We start from the raw sequence: 22,618 nt of genomic DNA, 5'->3' as shown, positions 1-22,618 counted from the left end.
CTTACTTTGGTCTTAGATTTGACCCAAATTTTTATGCATTGACTTAAAATAGTTATAACAAGTCTTATAACACAAATATATTCTGTTTTATAGACACAAATAAAGCCGATGACTTTACACTTAATGACATTGTAAGTCAAAAACTAAATAAAAAACCTTTTTTCCACAGTTATTAAGACGTCTGGAGCGTTACAGCGTTCGATCACACCGTGCGGGAGTTCAATTCAATTGGCTTTTCTGCCGTTAAGGAAGATCCATTGGGCGGTAAAACATTTTATGTAGTGTTCCTCAAGAGGGCGTTTGGCTGCAAAGAGTGTCGAATAATCTATTCGAGTCTGTTTTATATAACACTAAAATGTATAATCTTTTATAAACACTCACAATTTTATTTTCATTTATCAGACATACAAATCTAATAGAATATAATAGAAAATCTGCCCTAGTAATCTTTAAAACATGATTAAATCAAAATTGTTTGAGTAATCGGAAATGACTGTGTGACGACAGCGCTCAGAAATGTACCAGTTACCTTGTGACATCGCCATCGGGACAGGAAAAAATACTAAATAATAACACAAATAAACCTTATTGCAATTCAATAATTTAATATTATAAAAACAAACACCATCAAGTTTATTATTTTATTTAAAATAATGTTTATTCCCAAAACAACTGGGCAGTAAAGTCCCGCCCATTTCCGGATTTGTCTGTTCGAAATTGCGCCATCAGAGCTCGATATATATTTTTAAAACATCTGAATTTGATACAATTCAGGTTATGAAGTTCGGGTTGGAGGGAAGAAATCAAACTTAGAAGGTAAAATAAGTAAAACGAATAGATGGACATTTAATCAACTGTATAGATGAGCACTTTATTAAGAGCACTCATTGAGAAAGTTTATGTGAGTGAAACGAACAAGTCACGTCTGAAATTAATAAAGTGGATGCAAAGAAAAAGATTACTCCATGGCAGAATGAAATGCAGGCGATGCAAGAAACGCATGAAAATAGTGACCTCTTCTTGTAAAGATGGTTACATCTGGTAAGTATCTGATTATGTACTTATTTATGGAAATATCAGGCACGTAAGCCAGCTGAGAAATGTGTGTATATTGAAGATAATAACGGGAAAAAAAACAAGTTTCCGTTCACATAAGCATTAATGCACAAAATTATATACTGTACAAATTATATACTGCATTACACTTTAGCTAATATTTTTTCTTTGCTACTTTTACAAAGTGTCACCCTCTTATAGTCCGTAACTACCAGAAATCATCCAATAAAATGCAAATACATTTTTTTATTAAAATTGGTTAGTTTTAAAATATTGCTGGCCCACTGGTGTGTTAGATAAAGTGGGCCGGTGGGATTCAGGAAAAATGGGTGACCTTTAACCTTCAGTAATGATACTCAAATTCATTAAATAAATGGACATTCACTGGTTATTTTATATTTGACATGTATAATCTACTTTTTAGAAAATTGAAGTGAGTGTGCATTACCTCCATTCACCCCTAAGGGGAAGATTAAAAAACTTTTATTTTTCTACATTCAAATTGACAGACATTGTTCCAGAATTTAACAATATGACAATTCCAGAAAAGGTGGGTTAATGTTTCTGGTTAATTTATACAGAATTCACATTCATTGGTCATTTAAACTAAAAGTCCATGATGATGACAGTAACAGAACATAATGGTGACAATGACAAGGTAGTTATCGAGCACAGGGCTTCTCAAACTTAAGTCAAAATAAATGAAATGAGATTATCTTGGTATCACACACATACATATATTTATTATATATTTTTTGTAAGGTTTCTTAAAATGTCTTTGAGACGTTCCCACAGTTCTTCTGGATTTAGTCTGTCTCAGTTTTTTCTGTTTCTTCATGTAATCACAGATGGACTCAATGATGGTGAGATCAGATCATACCGGCTGTTGTCAGATTCCTTGTGCATACACAAATTTCACTGGATTATTAATTTATGAATATGATTATTTAAATTAATGACAAAATTAATGTTAGGAAATGAAAACTGATATTTACCACTGAAACAATACAGCAAAAAATTAAAAAATAACTGGCTTAAAACTATTTAAAAAATAAATAAATAAATGCTACCGTGTTTAAGAATGTTTTTTATATGATGAATACTTCTTATTTGCAGGCGGTGCAAGAAGTCATGTGGACGACACAGAAAAAGCATTAGGACCAAGTCCATTTTTCCCATTCCCATGCAAGCCTTTTTAGTTGGATGAAGTATATACACAGGTAAGTTTATTGTCTGTGATCTCTAGTGCCTTTTCATCCATAACGGTCTGCACATTACATTTTTGATTCTGTCCTTTTACAATAATATTGCATTGCATTATGTCTAGATTTTCACAGGGTCTCCATATGCGACAGGTGGATATGATGCTAGATAACATCTCAAATAGTAGTGCGACCCTGTTCAAGATGTCCATAAAATTGCGAAGTGTATGTGTGAGAAGTATGCGGAAGCTCAGGAAAAAAAGAGGACAAAAAGTTGGTGGTCTTAATATATGTGTACACATTGACGAAAGCAAGTTTCGCCACAGACGAAAAGTAAGCCTTGGCCTAAAAAAGAAAACATTTATTCTCTTCACATGTGGAAGTTTACACTGTAAAAAATAAAATCTTATTAAAATGGTCAATGACAGTCAGCTACGGCTCCCAAACAAAAAACGTAAAAATAAAGTAAAATATCCTAATTTAAGCATTTTATAAAAACTTTCCTTAAATGTTTTACAGAAAAACACTGTTATTTTCCTAAATTATTTCAATAAAAAAGACTGTCAGCAATCACTGTCAAATGACTGTTAGCAATGCTGCCATACAAAAACTGTAAAATTAATGTCAAATTTCCTAATTTAAAGTGCAAAAGACCATTACAAAAATATTCATGAAACTTTTTAACAGAAACAGTTTTTTCACATATATTTCCTGAATTTTTACAAAAAAACATTCACTATAAAAAGTGAATCTCTTGCAGTGAACTACATGCATGATTTACTGTGACTATACATCACTGTATCAGAAACTACACAGTTACTGTCTGTTAAATAAAGTAACACATAGACTAAACTCAGTGTTTCTCTGCTCATCCTGGACTGAAGCTCAGGCTCTACTCTTCAACACAATGGTGACACACAAAACAGATGATACAGAAACACTTTACATCCCAACAGAACATTAAACACCAGATCTCAGGATATCAGCATCTTCACTTATTACAATCCAGACTTTATTTATTTCATACTAACATTCTTATTGAGAATTAACAGAATTGATGTTTTATTGAAAATAATAAAGTTTGTACATATACATATATACATATTTAATTTGTTTTGGCAATGAATCCAAGATAAACTCAGATCAGATGATGTTGGTCACTTTCAGTGATGATAGTCAACATGTAAAGGCTGATTTACTGATACAACCTGAAGTCTAAGATCCGATTAAGTCATTAAATAATAGTTGTTAATTTTGCATGCCAATACTGGTGCAGATAATCCTGCAGTACTGTGATACTCAGATAGATGAAGTTTATGAAGTCATCATACAGAAAATGTTTTGACAGGACCATATAGACTCACTCAGACATCAAGAATCAGCATATAAATCGCAACAATGGTGACAATGAGAAAAAAAATTCTGATAAACTCTGAACTAGTCACAATACAAACTACAAAAGTCACAAAAAGGATTCATGAGATACATACCCTGATTCTTGATGTCTCTATACTCCTAAAAATAAAAACCTCAAAGCATTTTCTCTATAATATATATATATATATATATATATATATATATATATATATATATATATATATATATATATATATATCTCATGTCATAACTTTTCACATTACCCTTGTAATATTGTGGCATCAGTATTATAACAATTTGATATTCTGAAATTATATATATATATATATATAATTTTGATATTCTGAAATTATATAAATATATATATTAGGGGTGTAACGGTTCACAAAATTCACGGTTCGGTTCGATACGATACACTGATGTCACGGTTCGGTTCGGTTCGGTTCGATACGTTTTAGATACAGCAAAATGTAAAAACATCTCAACTTTTCAGAATGCCGCAAGCGCACCGCGGGTCATGTGACAAGAACCAACCAATCAGCTTCATCCTTTCCCGTAACAACGTTGAGAGCTCAGCCAAGATGAAGGAACAGCTGATCATAGTTGTATATGGATTGCAATTTTGAAATAAATTTAGTAGCAGAGCTACTGCAAGCGATTTTTAGAGCTGCAAATCCATTTATCCTTCGCTGAAATTTCCGCGTCTCATGGAGAGAGCACGTCATTGTTGCTTAGCAAAGACAGACGCCTCATGAGCGCTTCTGCCCGAGCGCTTTGGAAAGGAGGAGAAAGACGCGCTTAGCGTTTTCCATGCGTTTTTAGGCAAGATATGTGAACGGCCCCTAAGGCGCTCGCTCACTCAGCACGCGCTGAAGGCTCGTTGCAAAATGTCTAATGCATTTAACAGACCAGAAATATAAGATCCTAAAATAACCAACAGGTCTGGTGTTTGGGTTGGATTCCCTGTAAGCTATAGTGTCTAAATGCTGCAGGGATAGTTTGCTGCGTGCATGTTTCTCCTTTTTTTCGTCTTTTCCCAGATAGTACTGACGCATATATCCCAGATATTCCCGCTGGTTTTTTTTTTTTTTTTTTTTTTTGTAATCCCGCTGGTGTACCCTGTCATGTTGCAGATGCGACATACCGTTGTTTTTTTATCCACCACTCTCTTGCCATCACCATTATAGCTTAAAGGGAATCCAAAGTGCACCCAAACACCAGACCTGTTGGTTATTGGAGGATCTTCTCATTTCTAGTCTGTTAAACGCATTGGCTATTTTGCAACGAGCCTTCATCGCGTACTGAGTGAGCGAGCGCCTGCTGAGTAGCCTAACATAAACATATAAGATGGTGTTTTTTTCTTCTTCGGGAGTGTCAGGGGCGTTGCCTGTTACGTTGTTTGGGTTATTGGGCTACCTTGTTGAACGCATATCATTATATTTCTTTCTCTCTCTTTTTTTTTTTTTTTCAAATATAATTAATTACTCCAACGAACCGTTCGGTATACATAATGCGTACCGCGTACCGAACCGAAAGCGTCGTACCGAACGGTTCAATACGAATACGCGTATCGTTACACCCCTAATATATATATATATATATAATTTAAGAATATCAGATTGTTATAATACTGATGCCACAATATTACAAGGGTCATATAATTTCTGAATATCAAATTGTTATAATACTGAGGGTCATGTGAAAAGTTATGACATGGATCATACACTTTGTATAAAACTAAAAGTCTCTCTATATATTATGTAACCTCAGCTAATATATTCAGAGATTTGACTTAAACTTATATCAGTGAATCAGATCACCACATGATAATTATAACATCTAAAATAAGTGACTAACATCTGATGAGATTTTCACCTGCATTTATTACCATAACAAATGTGATTCAAAAACACAGTTTAAACAGCAGTGAAAATAGATGTTTAAAACTCAAGGGTCATGAGCCTAGCTGAGGCAAACACTGATCTCAATCATGGTGACATCAAATTTCTGTTAAAGTTTTTTGCACTTTATTTAAATTAGCATACGTTACTTTAATTTTATGGTTTTTGTTTGGCAGCTGCCAGTCATTTGACCCTGTTTTTATGATTTTTTTTTTTTTTTTTGCAATGAAGGTATTTGATCATAATAATTCAGGAAATACTTGTAAAATAAGTGTCTTTTCGGTTTATTTAAATTATTATTTAAAAAATGTGAATTACTGGAATTTGTCATTAATGTCACAATACCTAAAATAAGAGCTGAATTTAAAATGAAAGAAAATTATCATCAAAAAAATCAGTTATTTTCTGTAAAATTATGATTTTTTTTTACAGTGTAAAAAAAACAATAAGTGTAATAACAAGACACAATATTGTTACATTGTTCGGTTACACGTAAGTCTGTAAAGTACTGTTTAATTCAAACAAATTTAGTTTAACTTTTGGTAATTATAGCGTACCTATAAGTACTTACATGTAAGTATAAGGGAACAAAATGTAATAAAGTGGTCATAACCACGAGAATTAATTATACTGTTAAGTATTTTAGAACTAAGGGGTACTTACTCTACTATTATGATACAACAACCCCATGTTTGGGAGAAATTTATCAAGAACATACACTGCGTATCTTTTTGTAATAAAAGTGTACCAATACATTAAAAAATTACAGGGTACATATCTGTGCAATTGTTATTTTTTTTTTCTAGCAAAAGTATTACAATTTAGTTTTAAATACTGGGGAAATACTCTTGTTCCATGTAGTTACAGGGTGAGTGTGACATTGTGGACTTTAAATTAAAGTGGTGCTTGTTACCCTCTTTTTCCATGAAGTTACAGGGCAAGAACAATAAAAATACATACACAATCTAATATCACTGACTGGGAAACCTTTATTTGAAAAACAACTTAATTCAAAACAGATTCACAACACTTCTTATTCATTTAAAATGCAGTACACCCAGAAATACATCCCCACAATTTACTCATATTTTACCCTCATGCCATCCGAGATGTATACGACTTTCCTTCTTCAGATTAACACAAATAAAGGTTTTTAGAAAAAATTATTATCTCTGGGAATACATATAATGCAAGCTCGTCGGAAGTCGGATGCCATCAGTTGTTTTTTTATTTTTATATTGCTCACAACAAAATACAAACAATAACAGATAATAACAATGAGAAACAAACAAGACAGGAGGAAAGAGACGCCAGTTTTAGTGTGAGTTTCTCAAGCTTCACAATGTGTTTCACAACGTGCTTACATTTCCGTCAAACTTGAACTAGACTCTCATGCACACACTGGTGACAGTTTGTAGGAAGCGAAAAGTATATTATGTAAAACATTTCTGGGTGTACTGCATTTTCTTTTAATATTTAATACAGAATAGCAAAATACATGGAATTCCTTCTTAAAATTCATTAGTGGAAAGGGGGAAGAGGAACAAGAGGAGGAAGAGGCCAAGCAAGAAAAATAAACCCAATCAAGGCCAAGCAAGAAAAATAAAACATGCTTCTCTCTGTATTTGAAATAAAAATGTTATTTAAAAAAATGTTCTATATGAATTAAGAAGTGTTGCAAATGTTTTGAAATGTTGTTTTTCAAACAAAGGTTTCTGAATCTATGATATTAGACTGTGTATGTATTTTTATTGTACTTAGTCTGTAATTACTGTACATGGAACAAGAGGTTAACAAGCACCACTTACCCTGTAACTACATGGAACAAGAGTATTTCCCCAGTATTTAAAAAAAAAAATGCAATAGTTTTAGTTTTACTTCCCTTGAAACATGTAAGCCAAATCTAAAACATCTGCACTTTTGCACTTTTACATCTGCGCTTTTTATCAACAACAAAAACAACAACAAAAAAGTATAAATGCACAGACATGTACCCTGTAATTTTTAAATAGCCTTTATCATTTATATTATTTATAAAAAGTATGCATTTTATGTTCTCGCTAAATTGCTCCCAAATGTAATAGTAGAAAAAGTACCCCTTAGTTCTATAATAATTACAGTATAATATTTTTTAAATTCTCCATGTTGTTACCCCTTTATTCCCAAACTTTACATATTGTTTCCTTATACTTAGATGTATGTACTTTATAGGTACACTATTATTACAGATAGTAATTAAACTATACATTTTCAGGCCAGCTGATAGGCCTACTACTAACCCAAAATGTAATTTACAGTATCTTACGTAGTACTTTCTGGGCTGTAATCTAAAGCGTTAAATGTAAAATACTGTAAACTGCATTTTGGATTAGTAGTAGGCCTATCAGCTGACCTGAAAATAGTTATTTTAAAGCTAGTGCTTTTGACTTTTAGAAAACAGGAGTGTCTGACATTAACTTCTTTAATTCTTTTTTCAGTATGCCAGAGGGCGTTATGGAGGTGCATGGAGAAGGAAAAGCTGGGTATTCGGAATGGTTGAGATTTTGCCTTCCCGAAAACCAGTGTTGCGGTTTTCTTTTACCAATAATAGAGAAGCATGTGAAAAGAGGCAGCATCATTCATAGTGATGAGTGGCGTGCATACTCAACACTTTCAGAGAGAGGATACCAACACCACACAGTGAACCATAGCATTAATTTTGTCAATCCATTGACAGGGGTACACACACAAAACATTGAAAGGGCATGGGCAAACTTCAAAAGGGAAGTGTGGAGGTTGCGTGCAAACCGGTCAGAGAAGGCTCTCAAAAAACATCTAATATATATAGAACGGACTTATTGGTTAGGCAGGAGACACAGACAGGGAATTCTCGGAAGGCTTTTGCATGATATCAGTCAGTTCTATCACTGAAATGACTAAATGAAAAACTAAATGTTTTTATTTCTTTTTTTGTTGTTGCTTAAATTCATGTTTATAACCCTAAAAAGGTTTTATGTTAACTTGTTAATACAAATATGTCATGTTTTTTTAATTTACAGCATTTCATTAAAAGCAGTTTAATGAACAAACTAATGACTCTGGTATTTATTTCCCATTTGGCAGATATGTAATTTTACTGTGGTACTGTTATTTTCTTAATCTTAAACCAAATACTCATCAGTGTCGGTACTTACTATCTATTGACTGTCTGCTGAAAATCAACTGACTTTAACCTGTGATGCTGGCCTGTAAGAGTCATTCAACAGCATTTCTTAGATTTTCACTTCATTTTGATGGGCCAAATGTGGCAACAGATGAATATATGAATTTACCTCAAAGTAAAATGACAGTTTACTGAAAGGTAATTTATATGCAACAAACAGTTAGTAGAGTACTTTTGAAAATCCTTGCCAAATAACCAGTACAAATAACCAAGTACAAATAACCAGATTTATACTTGAGGTTCATTTGAAATGATGTTGTGTTGCTACTTATAGACAACTGCATGTTAACTGAAAGTCTGTTGATACATTGGTTAATATCTACATGCCGACTATTTAAAGTACTATTGAGAACCTGTTGAGGATTAGTTGCATGTCTACAAATACGCTGTTGAACATCTACAAACTAAATTGATAACACATTGGTAACACTTAACTGACAGAATGTTTAATAACAGTTTACATGTTACATACCGTGTAATGATTGCTACAAACATTAAATAGACAATCTACAGATACTACCCTGATGAGAGTAAGTAGATAAGTACTTGTGAAGTAAGTTATAGTCAGCAGACAATCAATAGACTATCTATAGGGGGACCATCAAAATAAAGTGTTACCAAGTATTCCAACCTTAAACCAGTGAAAGTGCACTGGAACGACAATCAAACCCGTGACTTCCCACCTGTGAACTTGTGTCTCGTACTAGATCGATGTACTCCGAGTTCCGAGGTCACACAGCACACGAAACAACGATGACAGCCCCTACGAATAATACTGCCTGCGGATGCAGTGTTTATGCAAGTACTACACGTTGAAAAAACGATTTTAGGTCAATGCAACGTTGCAATAAAATAAATAATCTAATCTAGTTACAATTCCTTGCGCTCAGAAAGTTTGGCGTAACTTGCCTGGAAAGGTACAAAGTCGTTAGTAGTGATATGAAATAGTGATTACGAGCTCAAAAACCTGCCTGGAACGCAGCATCAGAACTATAGCTACTGACTGGGATGAGGAAGAGGTGGCGAGAGCCAACATGTATGATGGCCCTCAACTGTGTAATTTCGATCGAGCCAGCCGTGAGAGGGCAAATGAGGAATTGCCAAGAACTGATGTCCGTCAAAGCCTATGCATAGTTTGAGGAGAATGAGTTGGTGAAGTGTCCTGGTGAGTTGCTATCATTTAGCATCGCAGCAATGAGCACTGGAGCTAGTTTACGAGCAGCAGTGTGCAAAAACGACACGCACACACACACACACACACACACACACACACACACACACACACACACACACACACACACACACACACACACACACATATATATATAATTTTATTTATTTATTACTGTCATTGAATAGCACAGAGTGAAAAATCAATGTTTTCTTTATATCTAGTGGCAGTGATCATGACGTTAGTTCAGAGAAGTACCGGTAACCTTTGTCATAGTGTCGTAGAACTGGTAAATTTTGTCTTTGTCATCTAGAAATAAAAGGCATCATGCTAGCTATATGGACATTTCTAAGCGTCTATCTCGTCCTCCGGTGAAAATGTTGTTGCAAACGTAGCCGTGTGTCTGTCGCTGTGTTTGACAGGAGCTTGTGTGGGTGCCGTCCCATGGAAACTGCGTTAGAAAGCTTGTGCTGTAGGGAAGTGAGTGCGTTTGGGTCGCTATCTTTCTATATATCTGTCTGTCTGTCTATCTATATACTGTATCTAGTCTATCTATCTATCTATATATATGTATTTATCTATTTATCTATAATCTGCGTTCTGCGCTATCTGAATACTCTCGTCTCTCTAGTCACTCTCAATGCTCTCAAGGCGGCTTTGGTAAATTCTCTCCCCAACGTGACGTGATGCAATGCATTGTGGGGGAAAGGAGACCGCTGTAAGATAGTACCTACTTTTTCGTATTATATTCCGTTTTGTGATACCCAACAACATAAAATACAATGGATAACAGTTTAAATGTTTATTACCAACAAGCAAATTGCACATATTCGTAAAAAAATTAACCTTGCAGCACGGCCTTTAACTCTAGATGTTTGTTTGTGTAAATGCTGTGTGTGCGTTGAGTCCTGCGTGAGCGGGGAGCAGAGTTGCCATGGAAACGGGGCGTCAACACAAAAACCGTTACTGGCAAGCAGTAATCTCCGTCTCTCGCTGCAGTTTACACTGTTTTAGGTAAGTTTAGTCGCTAAAATCACACAAATATTACATACAAATGTTCCTGACACATTTTAATTAAATTTATTTTATAGAAACGGTTTAGTGTCTTCGAAAAAGTCTGTTAGCTAACTCTATAGATTGAGCTCTTGTTGATGAAACTCTGGGCTTTAAATCAAATCTTTGTGTGTGTATGAGATATTTTGATGGCTCTGTGAATGTTTTGCTGAATTGATGACATCACTTACAGTGAGAGTGTAATCGGCTGAAATCAAGTTCACATGAGTTTTGATATTTCATGATAAACAGATATTAATACAAATTGTTCTGTGATTTCAGGAGGACAGAAAGAAACTACAGAACAGAAGTGAAGCTCCAAGATTTCAACATTTCTGAAGGGAGATACTGACTTGTAAATACAGGTGAACTGAAAAAGCCCATGAAATACATTAATATGCCTTTTTCAAAATACATTTCACCAATTTTAAGAAGTCCCTGACATCAAAACGTAAGTCAAACTCAACCTAAATCTAAAAATATAGATTGTGTTATTTTAAGATTATATTATTAGTAGTAGAATATGTATATTACATATGTTATTATAATTGTTATATATTATTCTTTCTTTTATCTGCATTTCACCTCTACTCTAGCTTGTTTCCTTCTAATGAACCTGGAACTGCAGACTCAGTATTGTTGTCTCTGTGTCATATTGCTTGTTTTGTTCCTGGACTCTTCAGTGATGATGATCAGAGTCTGAGTGAACCTGCTGTCAGACAGTGAGTACCCTGGGGTTAATGAAAATTTGCTGTTAATTTACTTTCCTTCAGGTCTTCCAAGATGTGGGTGACTTTTTGGTAACACTTTATAATAAAGTTCAGTTGTAAGTTACTTTTTAAGTGATTAGTTAATGATGAACTAATAATTTACAAAACATTCATAAGCGCTTAATAAGTGATATACTAATAATTTGTGTACTTTTTGTAAATTAATTTAAAGGTCATTTACAAGTAATTAGATTATGATTAACTAATTATTTACAAAACATGACTATGCGTTCATAGAAATAAATGATGTTAATATTTTTATCTATGTTCTGTAGAAGTTATAAATAATTTACAAGTGACATGAATATACATTCTCTAATGATTAAGTAATATGCTATGATTTAAACATCTTTCATAAGCAATCTTTAAAAAAATAACATCACGAAAAAAATCAAACAGATCCTTAATTGTTAATAGTTACTAGTTAATATATTATGAATCACTTATAAATCATTGAAATGTCAACATTGTACTATTATCTCAATAAACATTATAAATCATTTACAAAGCTTTCTGCACCCCCCAATCTAAAGTGTAAACTACTCATCAGTTGTAAATGTTTTACAAACTTTGTGGTTTCCAGTTGTGTGTGCGTGTATATGTGTGTGTATATATACATACATACATACATACATGCATACATGCATACACACACACACACACGCACACACACACACACACACACATATATCTACACACACCAGCACACACACACAAAATCAACCAACCTGTAACCGGAAAGTTTACATTTACAACTGATGAGTAGTTTACACTTTAGATTGTGGGTGCAGAAAGCTTTGTAAGTTATTTATAACTTAATCTACAGAACATAGATAAAAATATTAACATCCCTTATTAATCATCTATGAACACATAGTCATGTTTTGTAAATGATTAGTTTATCATTAGCTAATTACTTTTATTACATGGCTCTGTGGGTACTTGATTCTGATTGGTCAGTTGCGACATTCCGATGCATGTTATCCCTGGATAAAAACCTGTAAAATGTAATAACACAGGCTCATCCGGGTAACAGCAGTTGGTGCTGTACTCTTGCTTGAACTATTTTTTTTCTTGGTGGAAGCTGTGCATTTGTTTAGCTAATAAAATATAAAAACTTTATTCAAAGTTGTGTACAATTGTTTAATTATGTCATCCTGGTAAGGGTTGGCCTGATTGACGATGCCATCATCCATCGCCGATGGCTGATAGACATCACAATGCTGCGCTGGCAAACAGTGTCATCAGCTCTAGTATCTCGCCCGTGCATCTGTTGTCATGCGACAGTTGTGAGGGTGCTGACAGCTGGTTGCCCAGGCTATGGATTAAAGGTAATACTGTTGTAAGTAGTGTTCATTTCCTCCTACATACCGATCATTTCGCTTCATTAGACCTCAATGTATCACCAGTAGCCACCTAAAAGGGCAGTCTAACACTGGGGGTAACACTGGGCACGTCTCTAGACCCAGAGGGTGTGCTGTCATTGAATGTCAAAATTTGATTGGCTGATGATTCTGTCACTAATGCTCGTAACAAATCAGATGTGACTTCTTTCAACAAAGGGGTAGCACAATCTGTAGTGCTGGCCATAGACTTTTTTAATGTAGGATATTCCAGGTCAACCTCAACTAAACTAATCACAAGCAATTTGTGAACATTACACAAATGTAAATGATAACTAAATAGTCTGTAAAAGCACTTTTCGCACAATTTTGTTTTTTATAGGGCCAGCAGAGAAGGCCCTGCTGCCCCTGACGGCCCACCGCTGCTGTCAGACAACATCTCCAAGATGATATTAAACTGCAGGACTAGTAAGTACAATCTTGAACATACACAACTGTTTCAACTGTTTGGGAAGGTATGTTTTTTTATGTTTTTGAAAGTCTTTTATGGCAACCACAGTTTAATTTATGAAATGAATACAATTCACTACAATTTAAAATAATTGTTTTCTATTTGAATATATTTAGAGAAGTAATTTATTCCTGTGATGCTCCGCTGTATTTTCAGCATCATTACTCCAGTCTTCAGTGTCACGTGATCTTCAGAAATCATTCTTATATTCTGATTTGCTTCTGAAGAAACATTTCTGACTATTATCAGTGTTGAAAACCGCTGTGTTCCTTCACTTTTTCAGGATTCTTTGATGAATAAAGTTTTAAAACAGTACAGTGTTTGAATCAGAAATGTCTGTTTTAACTTTTGATAATTGATAAGACAGTGATAATAATTGAAAATGTTTATTGATCAGCAAATCAGAATGATTTCTGAAGGATCATGAGACACTGAAGACTGGAGTAATAAAAATTAGCTTAGATCACAGAAATAAATTACATTTCACAATATATTCACGTAGAAAACTGTTGTTAAATTGTAATAAAATTGATGCTTTTCAGCCTTGGTGAGCAGAAGAGACTTTTCTCAAAGACGTAAAAAAAATTGTACTGACCCCAAACTTTTAGCGGTAGTATAAATTACAAATATAATGTTTCACCTACTGAAATGTGTATTCCATTCTAAAGAGATGCCTGTTCCACAAATATTACAATTACAGGGATCACATGAAACACTTCATCAATAAACTGATTTTTGAGAGCATTAGTGGCAGTGTGTCGATTTTTGTTTATTGATCGGTGAATTGGAAGTGGATGTGCGCTATTAAACCTACTTGTGATTAAATCATATATATATATAGCAAAATAAGCTCAAATTGAGGCAGCAGCATCTATGGTGCATGGCCTGTAGTGAGGTCACTAAATTCTAATACCAAGAATTTATCAAAGTCCACTAAAGGAAGCAAAACCTATTGGTATTTTACTTTGAAATAGCCTTCCAAATAATATTTGGGGCTCGGACACACTTTTTTTTTTTTTGTTTAAATTAGATTAAAATACATAGTTAAGTATTCACACAACACATCTAGGGCCCTATTTTAACGATCTGAAACGCAAGTGTCAAAGCGCAAAGCGCAAGTAAGTTTGTGTCTCGGCGCTGTTGCTATTTTCCCGGCGGGATAAATGGCTCTTGCGCCCGGCGCAAATCTAAAATGGGTTGGTCTGAAGTGGCTTCATTATTCATAGGTGTGGTTTGGGCGTAACGTGAAATAAACCAATCAGAGCGTCATCCAACATTCCCTTTAAAAGCAGGTGCGCAAGTTCCATTATGGATTGCTATTATTATGGCGTATTTACCAGGCCCACGCCAGGAGCGGTTCACAGCCGAGGAGACTGATGTTCTTGTAAGAGCAGTGAAAGACAGAGAAGTTGTGTTGTATGGGGATGGGAGAAACCCACCCAAAATAGCGTCGGATAAACAGGCGTGGGAGGAAATAGCCACAATTGTTTCATCGATTTTTTTTCCCTGGTTCTTGACGGACAAACCAATTTGTCAGATGTCCTTATATACATATATGACCTCAAACAGGTCTGATCCTTAATTACTACAATTAGCCTGAATAATTTGTAAGCTAGATTTATGCCTATTTTTTCACATCTTCGTGGCACACCACAATGATTTCCGTCATCTCATGTGTTAATATTTTTTTAGTGTAACAATTTATGATTTGCAAAAATAACTGTTGCATCTGTGTAGATTACATGAGCAAAGTGTATGCGCGTTGTGCACGCTATACATTATGGTCAAGCATGCGCCCTTAAAATAGCATAATGAACAACGCGCCACTGACTTTAGACTAGGTTTTTTCTGGTCAGTGGCGCAATTGTTTAATGGAACAGCAAAATAGCACCAGGGATTGTTTGCGCCGGAACACGCCTCCTTTTTTGCGCTGAACCGCCCAGGGAGCGCAAGTTCATTCACTAGTTTAGCGACGTGCTTCTGTGGAGGGAAAAGCGCGCTTTGCGCAGGTGCAAAATAGGAATGACACATGCGTCGGTGTACAAAGTCAATTGCGCTGGGTGCAAGATAGGGCCCCTAATAACCATGCACTCCAGTTATATGTGATTCAATAAATAATATTTTGTCTAAAATAATATGAACAGCAGCAGCTATGCTAAACTTTCTTTTCTTTTTATTTCCTGTTTCTATCTCAGGATGTCAATCCCAAGGTTTCTAGAGATTACACTAGCTCCAGACCGAATCCAAACTTAATGGTGAAGATTTCAGATGACACCAACGCTCACAAAGACTATAGATGGCGACAACTGTGCATGAACACACAAAACATTTGACACACAAAACAAATATTATCCTTATTTTGCCTATAAGGGTAAATTTGATGATTTTCAGTCTGATTTATTGCAATGTCTCTGTAAATCTGTAAATGAACAATATTTACTCTCTGAGTTATGCGGACCTACATGTCCCCTTTTATTTGTAAGCAGCACTCTGCAGGATGATGCAAAATGAAATGACGAGTTTTGACGAAATGACACAATGCAGCATCTAAATGAAAACATGCTGTTTTGCATCTGTTTTGCCAGCAAATAAACGGTATCTTGGAGAAAGAATAAACATTGTTCTTTTACAAATGTTACCAACAATATAACAATACAAAATGGATTGAATTTTTTTTACTTACCCTTTAAAAATGTTGAAAGATAATGTTAATGTTAACTGAATACAAAACTAGAGACTTGTTTAGTAAGATTTTATCAGAAAATATTTTTGAACTTTTATCATGCAATTTAAAACATTTTAATTGCTTAATTATTGTTTGCCTGGTTTTATTTTGTGTTTATGTAACTCTTTTTAAAAAGTTCTTGGCATAAAGTTAGCATGCGATGCTGACAGCACTGAACACATGACTTTTTATTATGAACTAGATGGTCTTCCCAGTGAGTCTCAGTCATCTCTGGCTTTTTAAACTGTAACCTTGAAACATGCATTTCCTGTAAACCTACTTTGAAATAAGTATTGTTAAAAGGTGCTACACTCAAAAAAATGAAACACGGCTGTTGTTGGTTCAGAGAATGTAAATAAATTTGAATTATTTAATACACTTAAGTTTGTGTTTTAAAATTAAAACATTTCTTTTGACAAAATAAAAAAAAGTAATTTTCTAATTTACACAATTCACTTACGTTAAATGAATGAAATAAAGTTGTGTTGCTTCTGCAGTACCGCATGTTGATCAGCAGGTGGAGCTATATCTGCACATGCGCAGATAGAACGCACATGGTTCAATCTTCTCTTCTGATTGACGCCATTTTGTGCAGTTCGTTTTGTGTTCATGCGGAGACACAGGTAAGATACTTAGTTTACTAACTTTATACTGAGATTTTCAAAGATTAGAATTGCGAATTACAGATTACATAAAATCTAGATGTATTTCACGTGTAATTAGGGCCCGAGCACCGAGGTGCGAGGACCCTCTTGTATCTGCTTTGTTTTTTATTATTATTCTTCTTCTTCTTCTTCTTCTTCTCCCGAATGAATCGCATTTTTGAGGGCTTTAACATGCTCAAAAAGTCATGAAACTTTGCACACGCGTCAAACCTGGTGAAAATTTTCGTCTGATATAGGATTCAGAAGAGGGTGTGGCAAAATGGCTCGACAGCGCCACCTATGCCAAGAAAATCAACAGCCTTCCAGCTATGTTTCACGTACATGCACGAAAATTGGCACACATATGTAACACACCAATACCTACAAAAAAGACTCTTGGAGCGAAATTCTAAACCCAACAGGAAGTCGGTTATTTTTAATATTATGAGCATATTTTGTGTAATTTTGGTCATTTCCATGTGTTGTATTTTAACGAACTCCTCCTAGAGATTTCTTCAAATCAACACCAAATTTGGTATGCCTAATCTAAAGGCCTTTGCGATGTTAAATTGCGAAGATCTTGAGTTTTCGTTGAAGGGCGTGTCCGTGGCGGCCTGGCGAATTTCGATGATTCGCCATGAAAAATGAAGTTGCTATAACTCACACATACAATGTCCAATCTGCCCCAAACTTCATATGTTTGATGAGACTCCCAACCTGAACAGATTGACATGCCCATATTCAGTTATAGTCATAGCGCCACCTATTGGCAACAGGAAGTGACATATTTTACGCTGCGACGAACTACTCCTAGAAATTTTATGACATCAATGTCTTTTTTGTGGTCAGTCTAATCTAAAGGCCTGTGCGATGTTCAGTTGTGAAGATCTTGAGTTTTCATTAAAAGGCTTGTTCATGGTGCCGCGACGAATTTCGATGTCTCGCCATGGGAATTAAAGATGTTATAACTCAGGCAAAAAATGTCCGATCTTCCCCAAACTTCACATATGTGATAAGAGGCCTGGCCTGAACAGATCTACAGGCCAATATTCCACCAGGTGTGGCAGAATGGCTCTATAGCGCCACCTATACACTTTCAACGGAGTGCGCCTCGAGTTATGTTTCACGTACATGTACAAAAATTGGTACACACATGTAACACACCAATACCTACAAAAAAGTCTCTTGGTACGAAATCCGGATCCCAACAGGAAGTCGGTTATTTTGAATTTTCCCTTCAAATTTGGTGTTGTTTTTGCCATTTTCAGGGGTTGTACTTTAACGAACTCCTCCTAGAGATTTATTCAGATCAACACCAAACTTGGTCAGTGTAATCTAAAGCCATTTGCGATGTTAAATTGCGAAGGACTTGAGGTTTCGTTAAAGGGCGTGTCCATGGCGGCCTCACAAATTTCGATGTTTCGCCATGAAAAAGAAAGTTGCTGTAACTCAGACATATAATGTCCAATCTGCCCCAAACTTCACATGTTGGATGAGAATCTTGACTTGAACAGATCTACATGCCCATATTCATTTATAGTCATAGCACCACCTATTGGCAACAGGAAGTGACATATTTTACACTGCGACGAACTACTCCTAGAAATTTTATTACATCAATGTATTTTTTGTGGTCAGTCTAATCTAAAGACCTATGTGATGTTTAGTTGTGAAGATCTTGAGTTTTTGTTAAAAGGCATGTCCATGGCGCCGTGACGAAGTTCGATGTCTCGTCATGGGAATAAAAGATGTTATAACTCAGGCATAAAGTGTCCGATCTTCCCCAAACTTCACATGTGTGATAAGAGTCCTGGCCTGAACACATCTGAAGGCCAATATTCCATTGGGTGTGGCAAAATGGCTCGATAGCGCCACCTATAAACTTTCAACGGAGTGCATATACACATTCAATGGAGTGCGCCTCGAGCTATTTTTCACGTACATGTACAAAAATCGGTACACACATGTAACACACCAATACCTACAAAAAAGTCTCCTGGTACGAAATCCGAATCCCATCAGGAAGTCGGTTATTTAGAATTTTCTTGGCAAAATTGGCGTTGTTTTTGCCATTTTTGCCAAGGAAGTTGCTTTAACTCAGACATACAATGTCCAATCGGCCCCAAACTTCACATGTTAGATAAGACTTCTGCCCTTAACAGATCTACATGCCCATATTCAGTTATACTCATAGCGCCACCTGCTGGCAACAGGAAGTTACATGTTTTATGCTGCGACAAACTACTCCTAGAATTTTTTTTAGATTCATGTATTTTTTTGTGGTCAGTCTATGAGTTTAAATGCATGTTTCTCACCGTTCACCTATTTACTAAAGCCACTCGCTGCCGTTGAGCCCGTGTGCGAGGGCCCGTTCATCGCTGCTTGCAGCTTTAATTGACATTGTTTTCACATAATTATTAGTCACTTTGCATTCCGTTTTTGTTCCTATGTAATATTTTCCACTTTCTTGCACTTTGAAATAATATAAATTATCCCATAAAAAGACAAATGACTTTTTTTTTCAATTGCTAATTAGTAGCATTCTCCCCATTTGTGTAAATAGATAGTAGTGTGCAAATGAAGTAATTTTGTCCTTTGGCTTAGTACTAATCTACAATAATTGCTTTAAATAATGGTCTGTGGCATTTCTATTTGATGTCAAATGAAGATAAAAAAACAGAAATAAACGAATCTAATGCATCTTAAATAAGATGGCATTTAGCTGTGTAAGCTTGTTGATTAGGTCATCCAAAACATTTACAGTAGTTGGCAGTTTTACATCTTTTATTTTCTAAAAATGTAAAATCATTAAAAAAAAAAAAATTGGTGACTGATATCTTTTTCCTTTCACAGAGTTTTGGTGTTATGCCTCCAGAGTCCCTCAAGTGGCTGTGCAAAGATAGTGGCTCGTTTCACACATCCAGATCAAAGCTTTTAAAACACTTCAGGTTAGTACATAGACACCATGGCAGCAGACAAGCATATCCATGTGTATATACTCACTGTCCATGCACTTTTAAAACATGGAATGCACTGCGGTCCCACTTATGCAGATCCCATGGCAGTGAGAAGCAACCTCATAGGCAAAATATTAGTGAAACTACAATGATAAATTGCCATGTTTGTGCTGCCACTGACATTCCTTCAGTAAATTATTACTTTCTTCATATTAATAATCACTTGCGCAGTCATGAGACAGTAAGTTGTATGTTTAAGGATTGCTCATTTAAAACCAACGTGTATGGCACATTCAAATCACATAAAAGCCGAAAACACTGTCAGAGTTCGATGTCAGATTTTAAAGAAGGAATAGTGAAAACACAAGAGGAAAGTGGGGTATCTGAAGACAGTCTTTTGAACGAAGAAACTGATCCTTCTGAAGAAGGTGTTTTAGAGAGTATTGAATCTGAAATCTGAATCAAAAAAAAAAAAAAGCTTTTCCATATTTTCCAGCAGCGTCAGTGTTGGGATTTATGCATCTACAATTAGAACAACTATTAGAACAGATATTGCAATTGTGAATAAGCAAACTGCTAATAATGGCTTCTTGGTCACACTTTTCAGGATGTCCCCATCAAAAAAAGACGTGAATGCATCCTAAAAGCCCTTGTTGTTTATGTGAATGAAGACCTCTCAAACCTTGTGAAGGAGTACATGGTAATTTAAGCCTGTTAAACATCTCTAATACTAATTCCTCCTTTCACCTGAATTTTAGGTAATTACATATTTTTGTATTACATTTTCTTTCTAGGACGTTGAACATGAAGCCCAAACCTCAATGTGCAACACCACCCTAGGAATCTATGTCATCAAACCTGAAGGGGCACATGCCACAGACCCTTACCAAGATGTTGGCATCATCGTTGAAGGCATCAAAATACTTGAAAACCTGAACAATGTTGCCAATGCGTGTTCTATGATGCTTGGTCTAATTTATGCATTAAACTTGGCCTACCCGCAAGACTTGAGATACACATTTGAAACATTTTAAAAGCTTTTTATGGAGCTAGATGCCAACAAGCTGTCAAACAAGGTCCATGTCCTAAAAAATAAACTTCTTTTGTAAGTACTAACTTGAGGTAAGGTTCAAGAGGTGGTACTTATGTTTCCTCGATGTTACACTGTTGGCTTGTTACAGTACATTGGTTCCAAGACTGACCATGTTACACTTTTCAGTATTGATCTCATTTTAAATAAGTGCTTTATTTTTTATCCCAATTTAATGGAGGCACAGACTGCAAGAGAGACTTTTCACCCACTTCATTTCATTTATAGCAATGCTTTTTTTGTTGTTGTTTTTTTGTATGTGCTTTTAATAAGAAAACGGAAAGCAGTTTTAAAGATACAGATTTTGACCAAATAATTTGTGAAAGGTATGTTCTTGAATGCATTAAGTGCATTTACAGTGTATTTGATTTACTTAAAATAGTAGGAAAACATTGAGACAGTGTTTACTGAATTTTGCACATAATTCTTGTTAAAAAGGTGTAGAAGTATATTTCAGTTGCAATAATAGGAGAAAACAATGAGATATTGTTCACATTGTACAGATGTTGTACAAAATGCACTGACTGAATAAAGTAATTCAAACCAGAAAAAAAACATTTTTATTTTGGTTGAATGTAAAAAATATATATAATTCAGTTGAACTTAATTGAGTTAATAGTTTAAAATAAAAACAAGATTGTTAATCTGATTCAACTAAACAAAATTACATTACCTTTATATAAAAAACTTAAGTTTACTGAAATAGATAATGTTACTTAAACTCAACAGCACATAGTTACGTGGAACCTGTTGACATAATAAACTTAATTAAATCCAACATATCATTTTTTTGAGTGTATACTCATACAACATTTAACCATGCAAGTACTGTAGTAATCGTTATTTTTGTTTTTACTATGGTTTTACTGCAAAAGCTGTAGTAAAATCATGGTGATTGTAGTAAAACTATGGTTGATTTAGTTTTTTCTATGGTTTTACTGCAAAAGCTGTGGTGAAATCATGGTTAATTTTCAAAAGACTACAAATAATCCCGAATTATCCACTTTTGATCAAAGCATCTGGTAAATGTTAATGTATTTGTACATGTAATATGAAATAAATGAAAATATTAATAAAGTTGCATCTGTTCTTGAGAGTGGTGCGTATTGTTTTATTATAAACCAGCGGCGGTAGCCGCGGGTGATCCGTAACGATGAGCAAAACGCCGGTGAACCGCGTCCACGCAGAGCGGCCGGGATGTATCGTCTCAGCATCGGCCGGAGAGCATTTCCGATCAGAGGCCGACGTCGCCGAGACATCTTGCCTATTAGCAAACGCTCCCTGAGCGATATCGTCCCGATGGAATTTTGTAGGTCGACATCGGCACAACGTATGTGTGCTCTCTGGGATATATATATATATATATATATATATATATATATATATACATATATAGGTGCTGTAACGGATATGCAGATCATCGATTCATGTGTTTAATTCAGATTTTCCAAATGAAACTCTTTTTGCACCAAGTGCCTGGCCTGGCGCCAGCCTGGCTGGACTTAAATTATTTACGATGCCCATGCGAGCTTCAAAGAAGACACGAAAACCCCCAACCCAAATTCCTCCAACACACTGGAGACAAGGGAAACCTTTTGTATAAGTTCCTTACTTTC

General features: G+C 35.1%; 1 long non-coding RNA gene across 1 annotated transcript; it reads left to right on the top strand.

Moving 5' to 3' along the window:
* Window positions 1-16,753: 16,753 nt before the first annotated feature.
* LOC113091667 (uncharacterized) lies at window positions 16,754-21,886 on the top strand. Its single transcript, XR_003287421.1, has 4 exons — window positions 16,754-16,934; window positions 19,809-19,903; window positions 20,520-20,612; window positions 20,707-21,886. It is a non-coding gene; the product is annotated as an uncharacterized LOC113091667 (long non-coding RNA).
* Window positions 21,887-22,618: the final 732 nt, after the last annotated feature.

Source organism: Carassius auratus, unplaced genomic scaffold (genome assembly GCF_003368295.1).
Source record: "Carassius auratus strain Wakin unplaced genomic scaffold, ASM336829v1 scaf_tig00214260, whole genome shotgun sequence".
Taxonomy (NCBI): domain Eukaryota; kingdom Metazoa; phylum Chordata; class Actinopteri; order Cypriniformes; family Cyprinidae; genus Carassius; species Carassius auratus.
Note: the sequence above shows the minus strand (reverse complement) of the source record. Positions and strands in the feature narration are given on the sequence as shown.